Genomic DNA, 27,521 nt, shown 5'->3' with positions numbered 1-27,521 from the left:
GTGGGAGCCTGGTGGAGGCTGCCCCTGACTGCTGGGGGATAGGGGTGGTGGGAGACATGAGTGGGGGCCTGGTGGAGGGTGCCCCTGACTGCTTGGGGGTGGGGGTGGTGGGAGACATGAGTGGGGGCCTGGTGGAGGGTGCCCCTGCACTGCTGGGGGGTGGGGGTAATAGGGGACATGAGTGGGGGCCTGGTGGAGGCTGCCCCTGCACTGCTGGGGGTTAGGGGGTGTTGGGAGACATGGTTGGGGGCCTGGTGGAGGTGCCCCTGACTGCTGGGGGTAGGGGGTGGTGGGAGACATGAGTGGGGGCCTAGTGGAGGCTACCCCTGGTTGCTGGGGGTGGGGGTGGTGGTAGACATGGGTGGGGGCCTGGTGGAGGCTGCCCCTGCACAGCTGGGAGGTGGGGGTGGTGGGAGACATGAGTGGGGGTCTGGTGGAGGGTGCCCGTGGTGGCTGAGGGGTGGGGGTGGTGGTAGACATGGGTGGGGGCCTGGCGGAGGCTGCCCCTGCACTGCTGGGGGCGTGGGTGCATGGGGACATGAGTGGGGGCCTGGTGGAGGCTGCCCCTGCGCTGCTGGAGGGTGGGGGTGGTGGTAGACATGGGTGGGGGCCTGGTGGAGGCTGCCCCTGACTGCTGGGTGGTAGGGGGTGGTGGGAGACATAAGTGGGGGCCTGGTGGAGGGTGGCCTCTGACTGCTGGGGGGGTGGGGGTGGTGGGAGACATGAGTGGGGGCCTGGTGGAGGGTGCCCCTGGTGGCTGGGGGGTGGTGCTAGACATGGGTGGAGGCCTGGTGGAGGCTGCCCCTGCACTGCTGGTGGGTGGGGGTGCATGGGGACATGAGTGGGGGCCTGGTGGAGGCTGCCCCTGCACTGCTGGTGGGTGGGGGTAACAGGGGACATGAGCGGGGGCCTGGTGGAGGCTGCCCCTGCACTGTTGGGGGGTTGGGGTGTGGGAGACATGAGTGGGGCCTGGTGGAGGGTGCCCCTGACTGCTGGGGGGTAGGGGGTGGTGGGAGACATGAGTGGGGGCCTGGTGGAGGCTGCCCCTGGTGGCTGGGGGGTGGGGGTGGTGGTAGACATGGTGGGGACCTGGTGGAGTCTGCCCCTGCACTGCTGGGGGGTGGGGGTGATGGGAGACATGAGTGGGGGCCTGCTGGAGGCTGCCCCTGCACTGCTGGGGGTGGGGGAAATAGGGGGCATGAGTGGGGCCTGGTGGAGGCTGTCCCTGCACTGCTGGGGTGTAGGGGGTGGTGGGAGACATGAGTGGGGGCCTGGTGGAGGGTGCCCCTGACTGCTGGGTGGTGGGGGTGGTGGGAGACATGAGTGGGGGCCTGGTGGAGGCTGCCCCTGCACTGCTGGGGGGTGGGGGGTAACAGGGGACATGAGCGGGGGCCTGGTGGAGGCTGCCCCTGCACTACTGGGGGGTTGGGGGTGGTGGGAGACATGAGTGGGGGCCTGGTGGAGGGTGCCCCTGACTGCTGGGGGGTAGGGGGTGGTGGGAGACATGAGTGGGGGCCTGGTGGAGGCTGCCCCTGGTGGCTGGGGGGTGGGGGTGGTGGTAGACATGGGTGGGGGCCTGGTGGAGTCTGCCCCTGCACTGCTGGGGGGTGGGGTGGTGGTAGACATGGGTGGGGGCCTGGTGGAGGCTGCCTCTGACTGCTGGGGGGTAGGGGGTGGTGGGAGACATGAGTGGGGGCCTGGTGGAGGGTGCCCGTGACTGCTGGGGGGTGGGAGTGGTGGGAGACATGAGTGGGGGCCTGGTGGAGGGTGCCCCTGGTGGCTGGGGGTGGTGGTGGTGGTAGACATGGGTGGGGGCCTGGTGGAGGCTGCCCTGCACTGCTGGGGGGTGGTGGTGCATGGGGACATGAGTGGGGGCCTGGTGGAGGCTGCCCCTGCACTGCTGGGGGGTAGAGGGTGGTGGGAGACATGAGTGGGGGCCTGGTGGAGGGTGCCCCTGACTGGTGGGGGGTAGGGGGTGGTGGGAGACATGAGTGGGGGCCTGGTGGAGGCTGCCCCTGCACTGCTGGGGGGTAGGGGGTGGGTGGAGACATGAGTGGGGGCCTGGTGGAGGGTGCCCCTGACTGCTGGGGGGTGGGGTGGTGGTAGACATGGGTGGGGGCCTGGTGGAGTCTGCCCCTGCACTGCTGGGGGGTATGGGTGATGGGAGACATGAGTGGGGGCCTGGTGGAGGCTGCCCCTGCACTTCTGGGGGTTAGGGGGTGGTGGGAGACATGAGTGGGGCCCTGGTGGAGGGTGCCCCTGACTGCTGGGGGGTGGGGGTGGTGGGAGACATGAGTGGGGGCCTGGTGGAGGGTGCCCCTGGAGGCTGGGGGGTGGGGTGGTGGTAGACATGAGTGGGGGCCTGGTGGAGGGTGCCCCTGGAGGCTGGGGGGTGGGGTGGTGGTAGACATGAGTTGGACATGAGTGGGGGCCTGGTGGAGGCTGCCCCTGGTGGCTGGGGAATGGGGGTGGTGGGAGACATGAGTTGGAAATGAGTGGGGGCCTGGTGGAGGCTGCCCCGGGTGGCTGGGGGGTGGGGGTGCTGGGAGACAGGAGTGGGAGCCTGGTGGAGGGTGCCCCTGCACTGCTGGGGGGTGGGGGTGGTGGTAGACATGGGTGGGGGCCTGGTGGAGGCTGCCTCTGACTGCTGGGGGGTAGGGGGTGGTGGGAGACATGAGTGGGGGCCTGGTGGAGGGTGCCCCTGCATTGCTGGGGGGTGGGGGTAATAGGGGACATGAGTGGGGGCCTGTTGGAGGCTGCCCCTGCACTGCTGGGGGGTGGGGGTAGACATGGGTGGGGGCCTGGTGGAGGCTGCCTCTGACTGCTGGGGGGTAGGGGGTGGTGGGAGACATGGGTGGGGGCCTGGTGGAGGCTGCCCCTGACTGCTGGGGGGGTGGGAGTGGTGGGAGACATGAGTGGGGGCATGGTGGATGGTGCCCCTGGTGGCTGGGGGGTGGGGGTGGTGGTAGACATGGGTGGGGGCCTGGTGGAGGCTGCCCCTGCACTGCTGGGGGGTGGGGGTGCATGGGGACATGAGTGGGGGCCTGGCGGAGACTGCCCCTGCACTGCTGGGGGGTGGGGTAATAGGGGACATGAGTGGGGGCCTGGTGGAGGCTGCCCCTGCACTGCTGGGGGTAGGGGGTGGTGGGAGACATGAGTGGGGGCTTGGTGGAGGGTGCCCCTGACTGGTGGGGGGTAAGGGGTGGTGGGAGATATGAGTGGGGGCCTGGTGGAGGGTGCCCCTGACTGCTGGGGGGTTAGGGGTGGTGGGAGACATGAGTGAGGGCCTGGTGGAGGGTGCCCCTGACTGCTGGGGGGTGGGGGTGCATGGGGACATGAGTGGGGGCCTGGTGGAGACTGCCCCTGCACTGCTGGGGGGTGGGGTAATAGGGGACATGAGTGGGGGCCTGGTGGAGGCTGCCCCTGCACTGCTGGGGGGTAGGGGGTGGTGGGAGACATGAGTGGGGGCCTGGTGGAGGGTGCCCCTTACTGGTGGGGGGTAAGGGGTGATGGGAGATATGAGTGGGGGCCTGGTGGAGGGTGCCCCTGACTGCTGGGGGGTTAGGGGTGGTGGGAGACATGAGTGAGGGCCTGGTGGAGGCTGCCCCTGACTGCTGGGGGGTAGGGGGTGGTGGGAGACATGAGTGGGGGCCTGGTGGAGGGTGCCCCTGCACTGCTGGGGGGTGGGTGTAATAGGGGACATGAGTGGGGGCCTGGTGGAGGCTGCCCCTGCACTGCTGGGGGGTGGGGGTGGTGGTAGACATGGGTGGGGGCCTGGTGGAGGCTGCCTCTGACTGCTGGGGGGTAGGGGGTGGTGGGAGACATGAGTGGGGGCCTGGTGGAGGGTGCCCCTGACTGCTGGGGGGTGGGAGTGGTGGGAGACATGAGTGGGAGCCTGGTGGAGGGTGCCCCTGGTGGCTGGGGGTGGTGGTGGTGGTAGACATGGGTGGGGGCCTGGTGGAGGCTGCCCCTGCACTGCTGGGGGGTGGTGGTGCATGGGGACATGAGTGGGGGCCTGGTGGAGGCTGCCCCTGCACTGCTGGGGGGTGGGGCAATAGGGGACATGAGTGGGGGCCTGGTGGAGGCTGCCCCTGCACTGCTGGGGGGTAGAGGGTGGTGGGAGACATGAGTGGGGGCCTGGTGGAGGGTGCCCCTGACTGCTGGGGGGTAGGGGGTGGTGGGAGACATGAGTGGGGGCCTGGTGGAGGCTGCCCCTGGTGGCTGGGGGGTGGGGGTGGTGGTAGACATGGGTGGGGGCCTGGTGGAGTCTGCACCTGCACTGCTGGGGGGTGGGGTGGTGGTAGACATGGGTGGGGGCCTGGTGGAGGCTGCCTCTGACTGCTGGGGGGTAGGGGGTGGTGGGAGACATGAGTGGGGGCCTGGTGGAGGGTGCCCGTGACTGCTGGGGGGTGGGAGTGGTGGGAGACATGAGTGGGGGCCTGGTGGAGGGTGCCCCTGGTGGCTGGGGGTGGTAGTGGTGGTAGACATGGGTGGGGGCCTGGTGGAGGCTGCCCTGCACTGCTGGGGGGTGGTGGTGCATGGGGACATGAGTGGGGGCCTGGTGGAGGCTGCCCCTGCACTGCTGGGGGGTAGAGGGTGGTGGGAGACATGAGTGGGGGCCTGGTGGAGGGTGCCCCTGACTGGTGGGGGGTAGGGGGTGGTGGGAGACATGAGTGGGGGCCTGGTGGAGGCTGCCCCTGCACTGCTGGGGGGTAGGGGGTGGGTGGAGACATGAGTGGGGGCCTGGTGGAGGGTGCCCCTGACTGCTGGGGGGTGGGGTGGTGGTAGACATGGGTGGGGGCCTGGTGGAGTCTGCCCCTGCACTGCTGGGGGGTATGGGTGATGGGAGACATGAGTGGGGGCCTGGTGGAGGCTGCCCCTGCACTGCTGGGGGGTGGGGGTAATAGGGGACATGAGTGGGGGCCTGGTGGAGGCTGCCCCTGCATTTCTGGGGGTTAGGGGGTGGTGGGAGACATGAGTGGGGCCCTGGTGGAGGGTGTCCCTGACTGCTGGGGTGTAGAGGGTGGTGGGAGACATGAGTGGGGGCCTGGTGGAGGGTGCCCCTGACTGCTGGGGGGTGGGGGTGGTGGGAGACATGAGTGGGGGCCTGGTGGAGGGTGCCCCTGGAGGCTGGGGGGTGGGGTGGTGGTAGACATGAGTTGGACATGAGTGGGGGCCTGGTGGAGGCTGCCCCTGGTGGCTGGGGAATGGGGGTGGTGGGAGACATGAGTTGGGAATGAGTGGGGGCCTGGTGGAGGCTGCCCCGGGTGGCTGGGGGGTGGGGGTGCTGGGAGACAGGAGTGGGAGCCTGGTGGAGGGTGCCCCTGCACTGCTGGGGGGTGGGGGTGGTGGTAGACATGGGTGGGGGCCTGGTGGAGGCTGCCTCTGACTGCTGGGGGGTAGGGGGTGGTGGGAGACATGAGTGGGGGCCTGGTGGAGGGTGCCCCTGCATTGCTGGGGGGTGGGGGTAATAGGGGACATGAGTGGGGGCCTGTTGGAGGCTGCCCCTGCACTGCTGGGGGGTGGGGGTAGACATGGGTGGGGGCCTGGTGGAGGCTGCCTCTGACTGCTGGGGGGTAGGGGGTGGTGGGAGACATGGGTGGGGGCCTGGTGGAGGCTGCCCCTGACTGCTGGGGGGGTGGGAGTGGTGGGAGACATGAGTGGGGGCATGGTGGATGGTGCCCCTGGTGGCTGGGGGGTGGGGGTGGTGGTAGACATGGGTGGGGGCCTGGTGGAGGCTGCCCCTGCACTGCTGGGGGGTGGGGGTGCATGGGGACATGAGTGGGGGCCTGGCGGAGACTGCCCCTGCACTGCTGGGGGGTGGGGTAATAGGGGACATGAGTGGGGGCCTGGTGGAGGCTGCCCCTGCACTGCTGGGGGGTAGGGGGTGGTGGGAGACATGAGTGGGGGCCTGGTGGAGGGTGCCCCTGACTGGTGGGGGGTAAGGGGTGGTGGGAGATATGAGTGGGGGCCTGGTGGAGGGTGCCCCTGACTGCTGGGGGGTTAGGGGTGGTGGGAGACATGAGTGAGGGCCTGGTGGAGGGTGCCCCTGACTGCTGGGGGGTGGGGGTGCATGGGGACATGAGTGGGGGCCTGGTGGAGACTGCCCCTGCACTGCTCGGGGGTGGGGTAATAGGGGACATGAGTGGGGGCCTGGTGGAGGCTGCCCCTGCACTGCTGGGGGGTAGGGGGTGGTGGGAGACATGAGTGGGGGCCTGGTGGAGGGTGCCCCTTACTGGTGGGGGGTAAGGGGTGATGGGAGATATGAGTGGGGGCCTGGTGGAGGGTGCCCCTGACTGCTGGGGGGTTAGGGGTGGTGGGAGACATGAGTGAGGGCCTGGTGGAGGCTGCCCCTGCACTGCTGGGGGGTGGGGGTGCATGGGGACATGAGTGGGGGCCTGGTGGAGACTGCCCCTGCACTGCTGGGGGGTGGGGTAATAGGGGACATGAGTGGGGGCCTGGTGGAGGCTGCCCCTGCACTGCTGGGGGTAGGGGGTGGTGGGAGACATGAGTGGGGGCCTGGTGGAGGGTGCCCCTGACTGGTGGGGGGTAAGGGGTGGTGGGAGTAATGAGTGGGGGCCTGGTGGAGGGTGCCCCTGACTGCTGGGGGGTTAGGGGTGGTGGGAGACATGAGTGAGGGCCTGGTGGAGGGTGCCCCTGACTGCTGGGGGGTGGGGGTGCATGGGGACATGAGTGGGGGCCTGGTGGAGACTGCCCCTGCACTGCTGGGGGGTGGGGTAATAGGGGACATGAGTGGGGGCCTGGTGGAGGCTGCCCCTGCACTGCTGGGGGGTAGGGGGTGGTGGGAGACATGAGTGGGGGCCTGGTGGAGGGTGCCCCTTACTGGTGGGGGGTAAGGGGTGATGGGAGATATGAGTGGGGGCCTGGTGGAGGGTGCCCCTGACTGCTGGGGGGTTAGGGGTGGTGGGAGACATGAGTGAGGGCCTGGTGGAGGCTGCCCCTGACTGCTGGGGGGTAGGGGGTGGTGGGAGACATGAGTGGGGGCCTGGTGGAGGGTGCCCCTGCACTGCTGGGGGGTGGGTGTAATAGGGGACATGAGTGGGGGCCTGGTGGAGGCTGCCCCTGCACTGCTGGGGGGTGGGGGTGGTGGTAGACATGGGTGGGGGCCTGGTGGAGGCTGCCTCTGACTGCTGGGGGGTGGGAGTGGTGGGAGACATGAGTGGGAGCCTGGTGGAGGGTGCCCCTGGTGGCTGGGGGTGGTGGTGGTGGGAGACATGAGTGGGGGCCTGGTGGAGGGTGCCCCTGACTGCTGGGGGGTGGGAGTGGTGGGAGACATGAGTGGGAGCCTGGTGGAGGGTGCCCCTGGTGGCTGGGGGTGGTGGTGGTGGTAGACATGGGTGGGGGCCTGGTGGAGGCTGCCCCTGCACTGCTGGGGGGTGGTGGTGCATGGGGACATGAGTGGGGGCCTGGTGGAGGCTGCCCCTGCACTGCTGGGGGGTGGGGCAATAGGGGACATGAGTGGGGGCCTGGTGGAGGCTGCCCCTGCACTGCTGGGGGGTAGAGGGTGGTGGGAGACATGAGTGGGGGCCTGGTGGAGGGTGCCCCTGACTGGTGGGGGGTAAGGGGTGGTGGGAGACATGAGTGGGGGCCTGGTGGAGGCTGCCCCTGCACTGCTGGGGGGTAGGGGGTGGGTGGAGACATGAGTGGGGGCCTGGTGGAGGGTGCCCCTGACTGCTGGGGGGTAGGGGGTGGTGGGAGACATGAGTGGGGGCCTGTTGGAGGCTGCCCCTGGTGGCTGGGGGGTGGAGTGGTGGTAGACATGGGTGGGGGCCTGGTGGAGTCTGCCCCTGCACTGCTGGGGGGTATGGGTGATGGGAGGCATGAGTGGGGGCCTGGTGGAGGCTGCCCCTGCACTGCTGGGGGGTGGGGGTAATAGGGGACATGAGTGGGGGCCTGGTGGAGGCTGCCCCTGCACTTCTGGGGGGTAGGGGGTGGTGGGAGACATGAGTGGGGCCCTGGTGGAGGGTGTCCCTGACTGCTGGGGTGCAGGGGGTGGTGGGAGACATGAGTGGGGGCCTGGTGGAGGGTGCCCCTGACTGCTGGGGGGTGGGGGTGGTGGGAGACATGAGTGGGGGCCTGGTGGAGGGTGCCCCTGGAGGCTGGGGGGTGGGGTGGTGGTAGACATGAGTTGGACATGAGTGGGGGCCTGGTGGAGGCTGCCCCTGGTGGCTGGGGAATGGGGGTGGTGGGAGACATGAGTTGGAAATGAGTGGGGGCCTGGTGGAGGCTGCCCCGGGTGGCTGGGGGGTGGGGGTGCTGGGAGACAGGAGTGGGAGCCTGGTGGAGGGTGCCCCTGCACTGCTGGGGGGTGGGGGTGGTGGTAGACATGGGTGGGGGCCTGGTGGAGGCTGCCTCTGACTGCTGGGGGGTAGGGGGTGGTGGGAGACATGGGTGGGGGCCTGGTGGAGGCTGCCCCTGACTGCTGGGGGGTGGGAGTGGTGGGAGACATGAGTGGGGGCATGGTGGATGGTGCCCCTGGTGGCTGGGGGGTGGGGGTGGTGGTAGACATGGGTGGGGGCCTGGTGGAGGCTGCCCCTGCACTGCTGGGGGGTGGGGGTGCATGGGGACATGAGTGGGGGCCTGGTGGAGACTGCCCCTGCACTGCTGGGGGGGTGGGGGTGATAGGGGACATAAGTGGGGGCCTGGTGGAGGCTGCCCCTGCACTGCTGGGGGGTGGGGGTGGGGGTAGACATAGGTGGGGACCTGGTGGAGGCTGCCTCTGACTGCTGGGGGGTAGGGGGTGGTGGGAGACATGGGTGGGGACCTGGTGGAGGCTGCCCCTGACTGCTGGGGGGTGGGAGTGGTGGGAGACATGAGTGGGGGCATGGTGGATGGTGCCCCTGGTGGCTGGGGGGTGGGGGTGGTGGTAGACATGGGTGGGGGCCTGGTGGAGGCTGCCCCTGCACTGCTGGGGGGTGGGGGTGCATGGGGACATGAGTGGGGGCCTGGTGGAGACTGCCCCTGCACTGCTGGGGGGTGGGGTAATAGGGGACATGAGTGGGGGCCTGGTGGAGGCTGCCCCTGCACTCCTGGGGGGTAGGGGGTGGTGGGAGACATGAGTGGGGGCCTGGTGGAGGGTGCCCCTGACTGGTGGGGGGTAAGGGGTGGTGGGAGATATGAGTGGGGGCCTGGTGGAGGCTGCCTCTGACTGCTGGGGGGTAGGGGGTGGTGGGAGACATGGGTGGGGGCCTGGTGGAGGCTGCCCCTGACTGCTGGGGGGTGGGAGTGGTGGGAGACATGAGTGGGGCATGGTGGATGGTGCCCCTGGTGGCTGGGGGGTGGGGGTGGTGGTAGACATGGGTGGGGGCCTGGTGGAGGCTGCCCCTGCACTGCTGGGGGGTGGGGGTGCATGGGGACATGAGTGGGGGCCTGGTGGAGACTGCCCCTGCACTGCTGGGGGGTCGGGTAATAGGGGACATGAGTGGGGGCCTGGTGGAGGCTGCCCCTGCACTCCTGGGGGGTAGGGGGTGGTGGGAGACATGAGTGGGGGCCTGGTGGAGGGTGCCCCTGACTGGTGGGGGGTAAGGGGTGGTGGGAGATATGAGTGGGGGCCTGGTGGAGGGTGCCCCTGACTGCTGGGGGGTTAGGGGTGGTGGGAGACATGAGTGAGGGCCTGGTGAAGGGTGCCCCTGACTGCTGGGGGGTGGGGGTGGTGGAAGATATGAGTGGGGGCCTATTGGAGGGAGCCCCTGACTGCTGGCGGGTGGGGGTGAATCGGGACATGAGTGGGGGCCTGGTGGAGGCTGCCCCTGCACTGCTGGGGGGTGGGGGTGGTGGTGGGGGTGCTGGGAGACATGAGTGGGTGCCTGGTGGAGCCTGCCCCTGCACTGCTGGGGGATGGGGGTGCATGGGGACATGAGTGGGGGCCTGGTGGAGGCTGCCCCTGGTGGCTGGGGGGTGGGGGTTCATGGGGACATGAGTGGGGGCCTGGTGGAGGCTGCCCCTGCACTACTGGGGGGTGGGGGTAATAGGGGACATGAGTGGGGGCCTGGTGGAGGTTGCCCCTGACTGCTGGGGGGTGGGGGTGGTGGTAGACATGCGTGGGGGCCTGGTGGAGGCTGCCCCTGCACCGCTGGGGGGTGGGGGTAATAGGGGACATGAGTGGGGGCCTGGTGGAGGCTGCCCCTGCACTGCTGGGGGGTGGGGGTGCATGAGGACATGAGTGGGGGACTGGTGGAGGCTGCCCCTGGTGGCTGGGGGTTGGGGGTGGTGGGAGACATGAGTGGGGGCCTGGTGGAAGCTGCCCCTGCACTGCTGGGGGGTGGGGGTGCATGGGGACATGAGTGGGGGCCTGGTGGAGGCTGCCCCTGCACTGCTGGGTGTGGGGGTAATAGGGGACATGAGTGGGGGGCTGGTGGAGGCTACCCCTGCACTGCTGGGGGGTAGGGGGTGGTGGGAGACATGAGTGGGGGCTTGTGGAGGGTGCCCCTGATTACTGGTGGGTAGGGGGTGGTGTTAGACATGAGTGGGGGCCTGGTGGAGGGTGCCCCTGACTGCTGGGGGGTGGGGGTGGTGGGAGACATGAGTGGGGGCCTGGTGGAGGGCGCCCCTGGTGGCTATGTGGTGGGGTGGTGGTAGACATGGGTGGAGGCCTGGTGGAGGCTGCCCCTGCACTGCTTGGGGGTGGGCTGGTGGGAGACATGACTGGGGGCCTGGTGGAGGCTGACCTTGGTGGCTGGGGGGTGGGGGTGGTGGGAGATATGAGTGGGGGCCTGGTGGAGGCTGCCCCTGGTGGCTGGGGGCTGGTGGTGGTAGACATGGGTGGGGGCCTGGTGGAGGCTGCCCCTGCACTGCTGGGGGGTGGGGGTGGTGGGAGACATGTGTTGGTGATCAGTAGTGCAAGGTGACATGTGGGTTGGCTGGTGGGCATGGCCATGTTGGATTGGTTGCCTGTGGGACATGAGCAAGGGTGCAGGGTAGTACCCTGTGGTGTGGGCTGCCTGCAGGGGCCGTTAAGGGTGTAGAGGGAACCCACATGGCCAGATCATGTGTAGCATTCCCCGGCACCACTGAAATACACGTACCCTGCAGAAATCGCGTGTGAATCTTCCGTGCACCTCGGAATACACGTACCCAGGCCAATCCCGTGTTGAACTTCCCGCGCACCCCGAAGTACACGTACCCAAGACAATCGCGTGTTGTACTTCCCGCGCACCCCGTAGTACACGTACCCAGGCTAATCGCGTGTGGAACTTCCCGCGCACCCCGAAGTACACGTACCCAAGCTAATCGCATGTGGAACTTCCCGCGCACCCAGGAACACGCGCACACGCTATTTTTCACACAGCGGGTGTCCGTGTTTGTCGGTGCCCATTTGCACCTCATTTGTCCTAGAGGGCCACTGTATGGGCCATTCATCATGGCTGTATATGGGTGCTTTTTGTTAGCGCACATTTTGGCGCACATTTTTTTCAGTCGCAGGGGCGCTACCGCCTGCTTTCTTGTGGCGTACTTGTTTGGCCCTGTGCGCGTCTTTGACCCTGCGCTGGTTTGCCCTATTCGATTCCATGAATACGGGTTGTAGGCGAGCGTGTGGGCGTTCCGCGCACTTGCCTCCTGTACTTCCCCCGTGACGCCCATATTTTCACGCGTTGTTCCCCATTCCGAGTGTCACACCCCGTGTTCCGCCTACTTTTGTGATGTGCGCCGCGCTATGTGCGATTTTGCAGTGGCCGTGGCGCACGCTGTTGGAAGACCTGTGCGCCGGCGTGCGCGGAGCACATTTTTAGCGCACATCCAATGTTTTTCTCACGCACGGACTTCCATGAATTGCTGTGCGCTGGTTTTCCTGCGATTTTCGCATTTGCACTGCGATTTCCGCACTTTTCCTGCGATTCGCACGTTTTGGCACCTCTGCGCGGGAATTTTCGGTGCACATTAATTCCATGAATCCACCCCTGAATCTCAGTCGCATGAAATCCCTTATGTGTGACTGAGAAGGTGATTTCAGGAGGTATTTCTCTGCAATACTATATTTTTCAAATGCAAATGGATGTTCTTTGAAATCCCGATACGATTCCCATTTGGCTCTGGTTGTCGCCCAGTCCTTTTAAAAAACCTTTGTTTTTACTCGCATTGGGTTCTCTAAAAGAAGAATGATACATTTAGGCGGGGCCACTCTTTGTGAGAGGTTGGAAGGTGCCGTTTTGGAGAGGCATTAATGGGTGATGGCCAGAAATAACATGTACAGCTACTCGAGTACCTGAGCATGCGGGTCCATGAGCACCATGAAGTTAATACATAATGGAAGGTTGGGCTGCTTCCATCTCTGGCACAAGAGTGGAACATACTCTTGAAACAATCTCAAAAGTGTTGCGATGAGACTCTGAGTAAAGCAGCTATGCTTACACATTCAAAATGGTGTCCACCAGTGGCCATACATTTGTAGGCACTTCCGGGGGAATGGCATCCCCAGAGTAGGTCCCTCCAGTGCCAGGGCTAGTGGAAGATAAGCAGGAGCCATTTTCAAAAGGATCTGTGGTGGCCCGCCTGCCACCAGCTGGAACATCAGACCTGCATATATGCAGAAAATGCAAGCGCCTATTTCATTTAAGATTTAAAATACAGAAGGACAGTGGAACATATCAAATATATGTTTTGAGGGCACACACAGTTTCGTTAAGGGCAAGTGTGTATCCCAGAAGCACATAATCTTACCACAAAATCAATCTATGATATATGGATTGGCGAGAGTGAATTCCGTGCAGTTTAGGCAAAGGACCTGTAGGAGGCAGCTGTGCGGTGCGCACAATATAAGGGGGGTTATTCTTTCTAATGCACATTGCATTGGGTTAGTCCCAGGTTTTATCAATGAGGTTGAATAATATGAGCCCCACCTTGAACTTCATTCGTCTCCACCCATACTCACTGCCTTACCCCAAAGAGCTGAACGCAGGATGAAACCAGTCAATGATTATTGAATGCCTTTTGAAGAGGTCTATGTTGCGCCTGCAAATGCCCTTTTAAAGTGACACAGCCTTTACTTTGTGTACACCAATGTTTCTGTCAGTGCCTGCACATTATCCATGAACATGTTTATGGGCCTCTGCACAGCAGAACAAAGGCCGGCAGCGGGTGAGAGCAACTGGGGAAGCTGCAATAACCACGCAAGTAAAGCTGCAAAGCTGTCTGTGACTCAGTTAAAGCCTCCCGCCCCCCTAAGGTGTGCTGCCCAATTTCCATTGCACGTGTTGAAAAGCGCAAACACCGGGCCGGAGTGGCCCCCACCTCCACTGACCATTCACACGTTTTGAAATATCTAGGCCAGCTCCCAGCAGAGGCATCAGATCCTGGCACCACATTACCTAAATTGCTGGCTATGCACACATCCGCATACTGGAAGAGCACCGGAAGAGGGAACTGGGGTCAGAGTGTGGGACAGGAGTCCCACTCACAGGCTTGCAGGCCTTCAACCATTCAGGCAGAAACCTAATCAGTTGTGGAAGCAGCTTCCAATTGTTACGTGCTCTTCAGAGGGGAGAGAATGGCCAGTGTGTGGGTCCACTATCACTTCTGGACAGCACCGTTACACTGGTCAGTCTGTCTTGGGAAATCCAAGCGAGTTCATCCATGAACATGAAAGGCCACCACTGTGTCACAGGCCTCTCTTCATGGCAAGGATGGTAGGATACAGGGCCTTGCCATCTCCCTGCTGAAAACGAGAGAGCTGCCACTGAATAGCGGAATGCCACCAGGATAAGAACAGGGAAAACCTTTTTGTGCACATTGGTGATTGTGTGAATCGCATTATATCTGGATCTGTGCTCACTGGGTTCAGTTAAAACATAACTCTGCTAACCACTTGGGATACAAAGAGCAGGGGCACAGTGAAAGGGCTGCAGATTAGGGCAATTGGTTTCACAGCGTGGACAGGAAACCACCTGCGAAGCATGGCACCTCCTATTTCATTCAATCATTCATTTTCTTCATTTGTATATCACCTTTCACCATTGGTATGGTGCCAACGCGCTGTTGGTTGAACGCCCTCGGAGGACTGAAGTCCAAGTATGGGAGAGTGGGAGGTGCTGTTAGGCGTGTCTGTATTATGGCCCTTAGAGGCTATGAGAGTGGCCAAGTCTCTGCTAGCAGCCTATGCCTAATTGGCATGTGGATGGATGGAGAAATAGCTGGAGGGGGTGTGCAAGAGCATAGTCTATTATGTCTGTAGTTACAGTTTGAATTTTTGTCATGAAAGGTAGGTACATTCTTATGGTAGAGGTTTTATGCAAAGTGTCATTGATTTGTGCCTGAAGGTAGATGCGTGCGGGAGTGCGACCATGCAACCGTGCTTTGGCTAATTCCATAAGTCTGGGATAGGAGAGGAGAAATGCAGTGGTTATACACAAAGGAGTCGCTGCTTTCAGCAAGATTTTGAACATCTAGTTTGAACATTAAGGTGGCATTATTCTGCATGCATCCAGCTATCATAAAGAGGCTACATTCTAAGTCCCAAAGTGACCATAAGGCCGCATTTTGCCAACATCTGCATTTCATGCTATAGTCACGCTCTACAAAAGCCTAGAATCAATAGATTGGCTAGCGTCATAGAGTCGACTAGGTGCAGAAAACTTGGCCAGTGGCAACCTATTAAAGTGCTATATAGAGGCAGTCAGATGAGATCTTCAATGAGCGATGGTTGCAATGTATACAATATATTGGCTACCCTTGTGACTCTTCTCAGAGCAACACCCAGGCTATCTCATTAATTATTCTGAGTGCATCACATTGACCGCTCAACATGTTTTATACCCTCATGGATTGCATAGAGCAGTACCATTGCTAAACTCATAATAAACTATCTAAGTCCTAGTTATTGGCCATCTTTCTGGGCCATCTCATTCAACGCATTGATCATCCTCTTGAATACGTCCTGTGCAATCCAATGGCCTCCCGCATAAATTCTCCTAAGGGCAACAACTTGCCCACCCCATAATCCATCTGAGTGCAACACATTTCCTGCCACTAAATCTAATTATGTGCAATATTATTCCCACCCCCAAATTACATGTGCGTTCAACACAGTGCCGAGCACCAGGATCCATCCAGGTGCAACACACTGCCCACCCCAAAATCTATTCAAGTGAGAAACATTGCCCACCCCCCATATCCCTTTAAGTGCAACATATTGCTCACTCCCAAGGTCCATCCAGGTTCAACAGACTGCCCCCCATATACAATCGAAGTGTAATACATTGCCCACTCCCAAATTCCATTCAAGTACCACACTCTGCCCAACCCTAAAAAGCTATCTATGTGCAATACATCGCCAACCCCCCGGGATCTATCTAGGTGCAATACATTGGCCAGAAGGCTACACCAGAGCATGGTAAAGAATGCGCTCCCAGCTTGTAAACCTCACATTTGTCTGTTATTTCATTGGGTGCTCAGCGTGCAAACGTGGCAACAGGGGTGGGAGCTGCCATTGGGGGGGGGGCAGCCCACGTCTCAGCACCCGGATGGTCGCCCTGGCAGGCTGATCTGAATGGGTCACAGGCATGCATGTTTACTGGTCATGTGACTTGAGTTATGGACCAAACAAGTGGATATAGTGGTGTGGCATGGTATCATCATGTGGGTGTGATCCAGAAAGGTATTGGGTGGGACAAGTGACGTTTTGAGGACCTTTCTGAAGGAAAGGTGGTGCTCTAAGTGGCGGATGTTGAGAGGAATGAAGTTCCTGATTATGGGAGCTAGAACGGAGAAGGAGGAGCCTCCTATTCTACTAAGGTTGAAAGGGGGATCACAAGCAGGAGTGCAGAGCTGGATCTGAGGTTTCTCGTTGGCTGGTATTGTGTGAATTTACTTTGGAGGAATTCAGGACCTGAATTGTGGATGTCCTGGTGGGTGATGCACATGTCTGTGAAAGTGACCTGATGGCTGATAGGTGGCCAGTGGAGCACCCTGAGGGCAGGAGAGATGTCTTCTCTAGGGGTAAGGACAAAGAGAAGCCTGGCAGCAGTTGGAGCTTTCTGATCTGAAAAGCCGGGGCACCTAGATAGAGGGAGCTGGCAAAGTCTATGCCTGAGAGGATGATGGCCATTTTTTCTGAGATTCTGTGTACGTAGGAGAGATAGGGGTGACATTTATTTGAGAATACGTAGGTGGAATTGGCATGAACTGTAGACCGTGTTGATCTGGCATAAGAGAGGTGGCTGCAGGTGTGGGGGGGGGTGCAGCAGGTGAAGGGCCTAGAGACAGTGCCAAGGCATGGATTGGGGAAGGATAACTGTCTTTCTGCAAATCAGTATTTCTGTTTTGCTGGGGTTGAGGCGAAGGTGGTTGGGCGTCATCCAGTGGTTGAGGTCGGTGGGGCAGGAGGTGACATCAGGGAAGGGGATGGAGGGTCTTTGGGATTTTGAGAATGATCTGTGTGTCATCGGCATAGTTGTAGCTGGTGAGATTGTGAGAACGAATGATGGCAAGGAGGGGAATTAGGCAAAGGTTCAAAAGAAGAGGGGTGAGGGAGGCTCCTTGTGGAACTCCAAAGGGGACAGAGCGGGATAGTGAAGAGAAAGGTGGGAGAGGGCTGATTTGTGAGCAGTTGGCGAGGAAGGAGGAGATCAATTTAAGGGCAGACTCTCGAAAGCAGAGAGAATGGAGTCTGCCTGTGTGGATGGCATGGTCGATTGTGCCAAATGCTGCTGAAAGGTCAAGAAGGATGAATGTGGCACAACCTTCTACATCTGCTGTACTTTTCAAGTCGTCTGAGATAAAGACTAGGTTTGATTCAGTACCACAAAGGGGTCTGAAAATGGCCTGGGCGGTGTCTAGAAGGCCGTTGGATTCAGTGAAGAGGCAGAGCTGGGAATATGAAGTGCGGTCTAAGAGTTTGGGAATGAAGCAGTTGCTGGAGTTTGGGCGCAGTTTGATGGGCTGAGGGGAGGGTTTTATAAGTAAAGGTTTGACATGGGAGGTCTTCAAAGCTTCTGGGAAAATGCCTGATGAGAGTGAGTGGTTAATTGTTAAATTAGCTACATTTCCTGTGCAAGTTGAGGAGAGAATATTCTTGAGGAGGAAGGGGGGGGCAAGGGTCTTCAGCGGATCCCGACCGTCAGCTGTTAGAGAGTAGCTGCTGAACATCTGGGTGGGATAAGAGGGAGAAGCAGCGGAAAAAGGGGGCTTGTGTTAGGGGTGAGTGAAGGGATGGCGGAGGATGGGGTTGGGGTGAATGTCACTAATTTGGTGATGATTGTGTGATTTCCTTCGATATAGAAGTGATCCAACAAGGCATCGCAAAGAGCTTGGGAGGAAGGTGTGGAGGAGGTAGAGCAGAGAGCGGTCTTAAATTCTGTGATGATCTTATAGAGTTATTTGCTGGTGTTGGGGAGTTGGAGATTCGGTTTCCATAGCAGGATCTTATGGTTTTTCTAATTTCAGCCCTAAATGCCCTGTTCTTCCTTGCATGTGTAGCTTTTTCCAATCCAAGAGAATCTTACTGCTGCATTGTGCACAAGCAATAGCATTTGTGAATAGCTTCAGAACATTTTAGAGAGTTAATAATCTCTAACAAGTCTCTATGTAGCTGGAGACTATGGATTTGTAAGCCAGTCCAGGTTCAGCTGAACGTCTGTAAACTCTAAGCAGTGTACTCACAGTTCATAGTGCAAGACTTTCATATTCATTGGCAGTGGGAAAGTTAGGCATGTACGTGTGAGTTCTCAGGGATTGTTTATAGAACTTCATACTGATTCAGCAATATTTCAATCACTGGAACCAACCAAAGTTTGCAACAAGAAAAACAGTGCCTAGGGTGTCTGTGAGGGTGAAAGCGTCTCCTCAGGACACCTGGTCCAAATGAAGGGCATTGGTATGTATTAGTCACGGTGAGGACTGTAAAGCAAATGTTTGGCTTCTAGGTGTTGTGCAAAACAGAAGCATCAACTGCTGGGCTAGAGCTAGACAACAGGCTTTCTTCCACACGGTGGCAATGTGGTGGATTTCTTTTGGAAATAGACAGGGTGATAGAAGATGTCAGAGGTCACCAAGAGACTCCAGAATTCCAAATTGCGTGTAGATGTGGGAGATTCCTCTGCCCTGAGAATACGTTGTTGGCTCATCAGTCTTAAAGGGGATCCTAATGGACAACACTTCAAGGTGGTGCCAGGAGATGGAACTTCTTGCCTAAATTAATCCACAGATGGCTTACGTTTCAAGCAGGCATGTGTAGCTAAGACAGCACGGACCAGAAAGAGGTCCTCGACCTGGGTTCTGATTGGGTGTTGAGTCAGTGTTGCCTTTACAAGAACATATGCAAAGTTTAGGGAACTGTTTCTACCCCCACCTCAGGATGTTGGTGACCCAGCTCCTGATTAATGATTCTGCAAAGTTCTTCTTGATAAAGGACCTAGGAGCTTTGGTTTGGTCATAGTTGATGGCTGATATATTTTAAATGGGAAAGTGAATAGACAGCATGCAAGCTAGCCTATCACACACATCTCATGACAGAAAACATTGTATGATATCAAAGAAGTTTCCAGTTTAAATATTCTCCTGCAGTTACAATGCTATTTCTAGTCATACAGTTCATACATGCCCAAAACAACTGGTGTAATGTTCCTCTTTGTAAAAGGGGACACCCTAGTGACATCAGTAATTCTAGTTCTTCCAAGCTGGCCTATGTTACTGACTCCTCATAACACCATGCACCCGCACCTATTGCCTATATTTCCAGGAGCTGCTTAGGTGCAGACAATCTTTTTATTTTTTATTTTTTTTTATTTATCAGTTGTTTTGGCTGAAGAAAAAAAATAAATGTCCCAACCTTTCAACATTTGACAAAATATTTAACAACAAATAATTCCTTGTTTCTTATTTACAACAAAATTACATTGACTACATTTCATTCTTTGTAACCACATTAAACACCAATCCTTTTGAAAAAAAAATCATGAATAATTTCTACTATAAAATTGCATTGCTTCCGTGATTATAAAACTTAATTGTGATTCCTAAATTAAATGTCATATAAACTAGATTATATCATAGTTACGGTATTTGCTGTGCACTCTTATTTAAATTACTATATTTTTAATGCATTTAGATTATTGATTGTTGCATAGTGCAAGTATTTCTTATTCGTGTGAAATATAGTAAGCCATAGCTGTTCATGTGTGACATTTACGTATCTTTCAAAAATAGGCTTAAATCTTTTACATCTCAGTGGCAGCAACTTAACACAATCAACTAGCAAATGTCTCCATGTCTCTGTTTCTGTATGACAGAATCAACAACATGTTTTATCTTGAGGCAACAGATTGCGCTTGCATAGTAAATCTGCAGTTGGATATAAATGGAGCCTGAAGCGCAAAAATGCTGAGCGATGCTGTGGGTTAGGTGATTTTAATAAATAGCGTGCCGGTTGTCCATATTTTTTCAATTCAAAAGGATTTTCTTTGAATTTCTTATATCATAAGCACTGGGCATATGTTAAATTCCAATCAATTGCCCACATTTTCTGTTTAGCCTTATCCGGATTGTCGAATAACAGTTTTATCGATATATCTGCTTCGCGCAGCAGTTTAAGCGCTCTCAGTCTCCACGTTTTTATAAATTCATCATGCGATTCTTGAGATAAGCATGTTGCCATCAATCAGCAATTTTCGATACAATGTGCATCATTTCCATTTATATCTGCCGTGCAAGGATATCGCGCATAACTGATATCGAATCAGCGGAAGAGGCTCCGCCTTGGGTAATTGTAGAATCTTTTTCCAATAGGCGCCCTCAATCTTCGCCCAATAGGTATAAGAACGCCATCTTTTGGTCTCTGTGCCATACAGTAATATCAGTGTCATCTTTTGTTTATAATAAACTATTAAGGGGTGTATGGAGAATTTACAAAATTTGGCTCTGATGATCCTGGCTTGAGATATGGCTGTATGGCGTTTGATGTGTTTACCTTCTTCATAGGGTGTGTCGGATGGTTGGTTGCTTATTATAACTCCCAAATAGAGATAACGTATGACCACACTCAGGTTGCTATTCTGCAATATCCATGAATATGTGCGGCATCTCTGTTTTGGGTTGCCGAATTGCATGATCTGGGTCTTGGTCACATTGATGGATATACGATTACTTTGTGCATAGTCATCAAGTGCTCTCAGCATTGTTTTGAGTCCCTGGGGTGTTTTTGACAGATGGACCATGTCGTCGGCATATAGCAACCAATTTATGGGAGTTCCCATGAGTTTCGGTGCGTCAGTATTCAATCCCTTAAAGTTAGAGCCTATATCTGAAATGAATAAAATGTAATACTGCAGAGGCTAGTAAGCATCCCTGTTTCAAGCCACGCTCTGTTTTTATATCTTTGGATAGCAAGCCATCTCTGCGTAGACGAATTTGTATGCTTGTATCGGTGTGCAACTGCACTATCCACTTCAAGATTGACCAGGGACAACCCTTATTCAACAGTTATTTATAAAGTAACTCACGGGGCACAGCATTGAAGGCAGTTCGAAAGTCAATAAACGCTGCAAAGATTGGCTATTTGCGTTGTTTGCTCACCTCTATTACTGTGTTTGAGTGATCAAGTTGATTGTTGTGCCAAGACCCGCTATGAAGCCAGTTTAAATTTTATCCCTTAAATCCCCTTCTATTAGCCAGGTGTTAAATGCAGCTAACAGTAGTCGGGCAAAAATCTTGCCAGGGCCATCTAGTAGTGCAATAGGTCGATATGACCTTGGATCAGTCCTAGCCCCCTTTTTGTAGACCGGTACTATTATGGACTGCTTCCAAGACCAAGGAATCGACCCTATTTGTAGCACGTGTTTGAAAATTTTGTACAGAATAGCGGCACATATAGATGGGTTCTGTTTCATCATCAGATTGTGTAGGCCATCAGGGCCAGCCGCTCTGGATCTACTAAGCTTCGATATGCAGTGTGCTATATCATCCTTATCGAAGTCAACATGATGATTCATTTTTAGAGCTGACCAATCAAACTCTTCTTGGGGGAAGAGGGTCCGATAGAAATCAGCATAATATTCAGACCACTTTGCTTCTGGTATTGGATTTGTTTGTAATGCTTTTTGCGTCAAAGAGGTGGCTTTGTTAAGTAGAGACCAGATGCCACTTGATGACTTTGCTACAATCTGGCTCATCATTCTCTTGCCATCAAGCTGATATTGAGCAGATTTCCATGCTCATCGCCAATTTTTGTGTATCAGCTTCAGATTTTTTATCCCTTTGATGTTCCTTTTAGTCAGGTCTTTAGATAGATATCGTATATCTTTCCTTAGCTGAGTTTTTCTTATTTTTAAGTCTAAGTCAAATGCATGGATATGTCTGTTTTTACGCCGATGGCCATAGCGCCCCCTTTCAGTGAATATCTGCATGGATTCTGTGTAGCAAGCTCCTTCTTTGGGATTCTGATCTCCAAGATCACTTTCTAATACACGTTTGAACATCAACAGCTTGCAATGATCCATTTTATGAGATTTCCTGCTTGATTCATTTCAATTTGTTGTAATTCCTGATGTATGCTCAAAACATTGTGGTCATGAGTGTGCAGCCATTTCCATGATAAACATAATTGACTGTGGTCGTTCAGCTTTGTTTCTCGCACAGCTATTGATGTAACCAAATCCAGCAATGTATCGTCTGAGTAGATATAATCTAAATGTGCAGACAATGATTCTCTATGCCAGATTGCCTTGGCCGGGATGTCCCCCCTTATGGAACCATTTAACTTCACATAGTTTCTGTCCTTCATCATCCCTAACCAGTGCAATTTGTCATGCGAATATCCCTTGGACTTACATGTAAGCAGATGAAGGTTAAGATCACCCATTATTATCGTATGACTTATAATTTTATCCAAAACTAAGGAATTGAGCACAACACTGATATGTGAAAAAAACGGATCCGATGCTAGTCCCCAATATATGTTAATTATAGCAATCGTGAGTGATGCCTTGAGTATCTTTACCAGTTGAATGTAGGGGGACGGAGAGGCGCATGGAGTTATTCTGAGGTTCACAGATTTTTTAACAGCTATCAGAAGACCTGCCATGGGCCGACCAAACATGTTCTTGATAGCTGGTGTCATGATGATATAAAATGGTTCCCATATAGATTCATTGACAACCCATGTTTCCTGGAGCATGACAATGTCAAAAGCATTAAGTTGCTGATTCTTTGTATTTATAAAATGCCCATGACCTTGCATGTTCCAGGAAAGTAATTTAACATTTTCATCTATCTCGCATTCTTATAAATTATTTGTACCAGGATTCCAATCATCATGCAGATCTTTGTTCATATGGTTGCTCTGGGACATGCCCGTCAAATTTGGATATATCCTGGGAGGCATTGAAGCTGTCACCGGGGGCATCCCTTTTGTTATATGTTGTGCAATAATGAAGCCCAAATTATAAAATTCTGACCTTGCTTGCCAGAGAGCATTCAGCATGATCCCAGATCTCATGAGTAGTCTCACTCTGGATAGATCATTGTGATCGATAAACTCGACTAAATCAATATCTGGGCTTGTTAGATCCTGAGGGTTGAGATCTCGGCACATATATTCAGGATGCTCACCCGATTTAGGTCAAATTTTTGGAATGGGTGTTCACGACATGTCATTATTAATAAGTGACAGTATTTGTATTCACTATGATCATGAACCTCCCGGTCTCGCCCCATTGTGTCTCCGCTACTGGCTACATTTATAGTTTGCAACGTTTCCAGCAATGGTACCGAGCCACTGTGGTCACCAGTAGGTCCTTTTAGCAGAAGGGACAGATTTGTAATGAGCTATAGATTCCCTGATTTCAGCTCGTAGTTCTTGTCGGGTGGGAATTGTCTGCTTGTCCACCTCTCGCAGTTTGTCATCCCTTTGACACAGCGGCGCTTCTTTTGGTTGTGTCGTGGTGGATATTTTTGCCTCTGTCATGTATTGAATTATGGAGCCCCTAATTTCATTCCGGAGTTCCTCTAATGGGGGGCTGATTTGTTTGCTTACTTCTTGTTGCTCTAAACAATGAGTTTGCTTGTCTTTTTCTGTTATAACCTTCGAGTATGTCGGATTGGATATTATCGCTACCAAAGCATTTAAAGGCTCATGATCCTGGGGAGAAAATACTTTTTGTATTTGTTCTTTGATGGACTGATTCGGTTGTATTGGGTTTGTATCTTTTATTTTCGCAATGTGTAAACAAGTTTTCTCCTCAGCCAGTTTCTTTGTCTGTGAGCTTTTAGGGGCTCTTCGTTTGATTGTCATTACCGGCTTGTTTCTTTTTGATGGATGACATGTTTTTGTTTTCCCCATAAAGGAGAATGGATTGGTCATTTTAGGGCTGTAGCATCTCCCCACTAATTATACCTTTTCAGTTTCAGAACCAACCACATTACTCAACATATTAGAGATAGGGATTTCCCTGACTTCCTCTACTTTGCTAGGCACTAACAGTGTTTTCATTTGTGTTTTTTTTTTGTTGACGACCCCATCGCCTTCCATGCTGGTTGGATCTGAATATGCTTTTTTTTGTCTTACTACTGGTAGCACCTCTTCCACTCGATGTATCATCTTTGCGGGCTACTTCCTGATCTTTGTTGTGAGTTTTTTGAACCTCTGAGGTTCTGTTAGGTACCTTTTCAGCACTTTTTAGTAAGTTAGGTTGAGTTTCATGGTAGATTATAGGAGGTAACACACTGGGTCCCTCTGGGACTTTGGCAACCACCGAAGATGGCACTGATGATAAATTGGACATTTCAGAGGCCTTCACACTGACTCTTATCAGTTGGTGAAACATTTTCGTTAGGATGTTCATTTTACTCTCGAGGACTTCATACAATCTCGCTATAGACATCAAGGCCGTATTCATGGCACTTAAAGTGTTGTTTAGTGCTGGTGCCTCTGGAAAAGAAGTACGACCAGACCGATGTCCTTTAATGAAGAAGTTATGCTCTAAAGGTGCCTCATCAAATTGAGTACCTCGTGGTGTGGGCGCTATGAATGAAACCAAATTATTTGATGAGTGTCCTGGAGATTTATCAAATATAATCGGTGACTTAGGCAGATCATGGGATGGATTTCTCATCTCATTTTCCCGCATGCGCTGCCTAAAGGGTGTTACTTGTCTAACAGGCATTCTTTTTTGCGTTACTAATGATGTACTCCTTTGACTCAATTCAGTCAAGTCACCTGTATTTGAGCATATGTACAGTACGTCAGCGGTATCAATGCAAGTGTTGTTGGATGTATTCATGAAACGTATCATGTCTTCATCAACCTCTCCTGCAATTATCAGTGCCTCATGCGCTAGGCACAGCCTTTGTTGTGCAAGGACTGTACACGGTGGCACAGGCAAATCGATCAATCAAATCTCTTGTACGGGGCATATGGTGGGTGGCATTATGATGGACTGCGTAGCCATCAATTCACTGCTGTTATATGCAGTGAGCATTGTAATGTCAGATGTTTCTGGGGCCTGCACTGAATCAAACCCATTCAAATCCGTCATATAAATTTCAGGGTGTGCAATGGGATTAGTGGGAGTGGTGTCAGCTATATTTGACAGTGTCCTACCCACCACCTCCTGTGAGATTTCTGGTGCAGAGCTTGTCATGTCCACTCCTAATTGCTCAGGTTCAAATGTGAGATTACTTATTTGGTTTGGCTGGTTATTTATGCTTTCAACTACCACCATCACGCTAGACGAGTCTGCTGGCGCTTGCTTGATCGTTTCTTGTACCCGTGGATCCGATGCTTTCAGATCGCTTGGCTTTGAATCAACTGTGCAAAATTGTCATATGTTGGATGCCAGAGACGCAGAGCATTGAATTCTTTTTTTTCAAACCTCCTTCTTTAGATTTTGTTGGGAGTTGTGTTTTCTTTCTACTGTCTACACATTGATCGTCATCAGCTATATTCGGTTCACACGGCATGCCTGTCTTCAAGGTATATACATCTGAAGCCATGTTAAATTTAACAGAGAGAAAGAAGTTCCACTCTTCACAAGGTCACACCAATATTATGCTAGAATATACCAGCAGCTCACTGCTTGTCACAACCATCGCTGCCTGTTACCCACGTATGCAACCTGTTATATTAATATGCCCTCCTCCGTATACACAAGTGGGGGTGAGGGCCTCCTCTATTGTACTCTCACCTTGTATCCACACATCAAAACAGATCAATCTTCAAATGTTTATACTCCTGTTTAGTCGTATTCCACCAGCACACCCAGCACCGTGCACTGCGAACAGTCAGCAGTACTTCAATGTACTTCCAGGGTGCGCGCTGCCTTGTGGGTATTTGAAGGGGTGTGACAGGAATCAGGGGGAGGAGTCACCTTATAGGGAGGACATTAAAAACAAAAGAGGGGCTTGAAATCGCTAGTCAAGTTCACAACAAGCAATCCATACGATCCGTATGATCCAAGCAATCACCTTTTTTTCGTAAGTGGCCAGCTGGACTCTGGTGTTGCCGCAAAAGCAGTCCTCTTGATGTAAAGCCGGAAAAGTGGCTCTATCAGAGTCCAGCACAGCAGTGTTCAAAAAGAGCACAGGGTAACGCTTGCAAAGTACTTTCTCACAATCAACAGTACTTCAATGTACTTCCACAGTGCACGCACGGATGCGCTGCCTAGTGGGTATTGGAAGGGGTGTGACAGGAATCAGGGGGCGGAGTCACCTTCCTTTTTTCTTAAGTGGCCAGCTGCACTCCGGTGTTGCCGCGAAAGCAATCCTCCTGATGTAAAGCCAGCAAAGTGGCTCTATCAGAGTCCAGCACAGCAGTGTCCAAAAAGAGCTCAGGGTAACGCTCGCAAAGTACTTTCTCACAGTCAACAGTACTTCAATGTACTTCCACGGTGCACGCAGACAATCCCTCTATTGCAGTTCAGAGCTCCATTCTGCACCAAGTGGCCTTTCTTTGCTACTTGACTGGTGTGGAGAAAGTACACCTTCCACACATTCACACTAACTAGGAAATAATGTAGGTAGTGCATAGTTTCAAGGAGGTGTTCTAGTCTCAGAGAAATTTAACAGCATACACGTGGTGACATCAATTCACTAACTGCTGCTACTCCTCTAAAACACATGACACAAAATAAAGGCTGACCTGTCACCTTTTCCTTTTGCCAAGGAAAAGGTGACAGGTGACAAGATTATATCATCTCATGAGGGCACAAAGTGCAGAGGTTCCTGCATTTGTGCCTGACTTCCCTCAGAAGACACTTTATTTGCATATATGTCAGGTGGCAAATTGCCCTGTTTTCTGTTTTGATGTATAAAACCTCCTCACTTCTGAGTGTTTGAGGTGGCTGAGACGAGGCCTGCATTCTCCTACATCTTGGGGATTCCTGGTGTACTTTGCAATGGATGATGTGTCGGTGCTGTTAACTGAGGAGCCGATACGGTTGACGTGATTTACTGCTACGTTTTACTACCATTAGCATGTGGGTTTTTTCAGTTCTTTTTTTGGAAAAGACTGTACACTGGTGCAAAGGGAGTGTCTGAAGCTCATGTCCTGTGCACAGTGCTTGAACTTGACATTTGCATGGGCTCATCAATTCTCCCACCCTCTTCTCTCTGTGTGTGGGTTTCTGACACGAGATATTGAATAAGGAATAGAGTATAATATGTGTAATATTCTTCCTCATCACCTATTTCCAAGGAAATCGGAGTTGTGGAATTGCTGGTAATCACCTGCTGTTCTTCCTCCTTGGATTGCTCTATTTGTTGCTGAGCTGATGCCATCTTATCTACCTCCTGTTCCAAAGAAAGGCTTGGGAGGATAGAACAGGGGCAACATGCCCGCCTTGGTATCAAGACAACACAGATCAACATCAGTTTGATCCCCGGGTCCGCACTTAGAAACCTTTGGGTAATAAGCACGTTATAAATAACCTATCATATCATATCATATCATATCATATCAAGATGGGAGGGTGGGGCTCAACATCTTCCTCCTCCTTTCCTTCCTCTTACACACCATCATCTCATTCCTGATGCAAGTAGACCAGCAGTGGGTGCATAATTGTATTTCTTCCCAACACAATGGTTTCACATGAGACTAAGACCTGTGTTGTTTTCAGAGGAAGAGATCTGAGTCTACTGGTTCTTGTGACATGGCCAGTACAGAGATCCACACAGTACCTGGGCTTTTCCAATGCATGCGGCCACTGGTGTAGGATGTGAAAAATGTTCCTTCCTCTAACCAGCCGAGCATCACTCTGGAAGGAATGGGGGAATGTGCAGGTATTGCGCATGTATGAACCGTAGGAGGGGCCACTCATGGTAAAGGTAACTTCTTAACATGTTCAGTAAGCGTCTAATATCTGGCTAGACTCGCAACTCTATCCGCCTAGAAGAATATGGAAGTAGAACCCATGCGCCTCTTGGGGAAAATAGTTGGTGCATAGACTGTCGCTGTTGCTAACGCTTTTATCTGAGCCGCAAGAACTGAAAGAAGAAGCCAAGTTCCTGAGCGGGCGCCCAAACAACAAAGTGCCATCGATTTTGGTAAGGTACATTGAACACACCACTGGCCGCAGGCA

This window comes from Ambystoma mexicanum, chromosome 1p (genome assembly GCF_040938575.1).
Source record: "Ambystoma mexicanum isolate Mex_15411 chromosome 1p, UKY_AmexF1_1, whole genome shotgun sequence".
In the NCBI taxonomy this organism is placed as follows: Eukaryota; Metazoa; Chordata; class Amphibia; order Caudata; family Ambystomatidae; genus Ambystoma; species Ambystoma mexicanum.
This window is presented reverse-complemented; position numbering follows the sequence as displayed.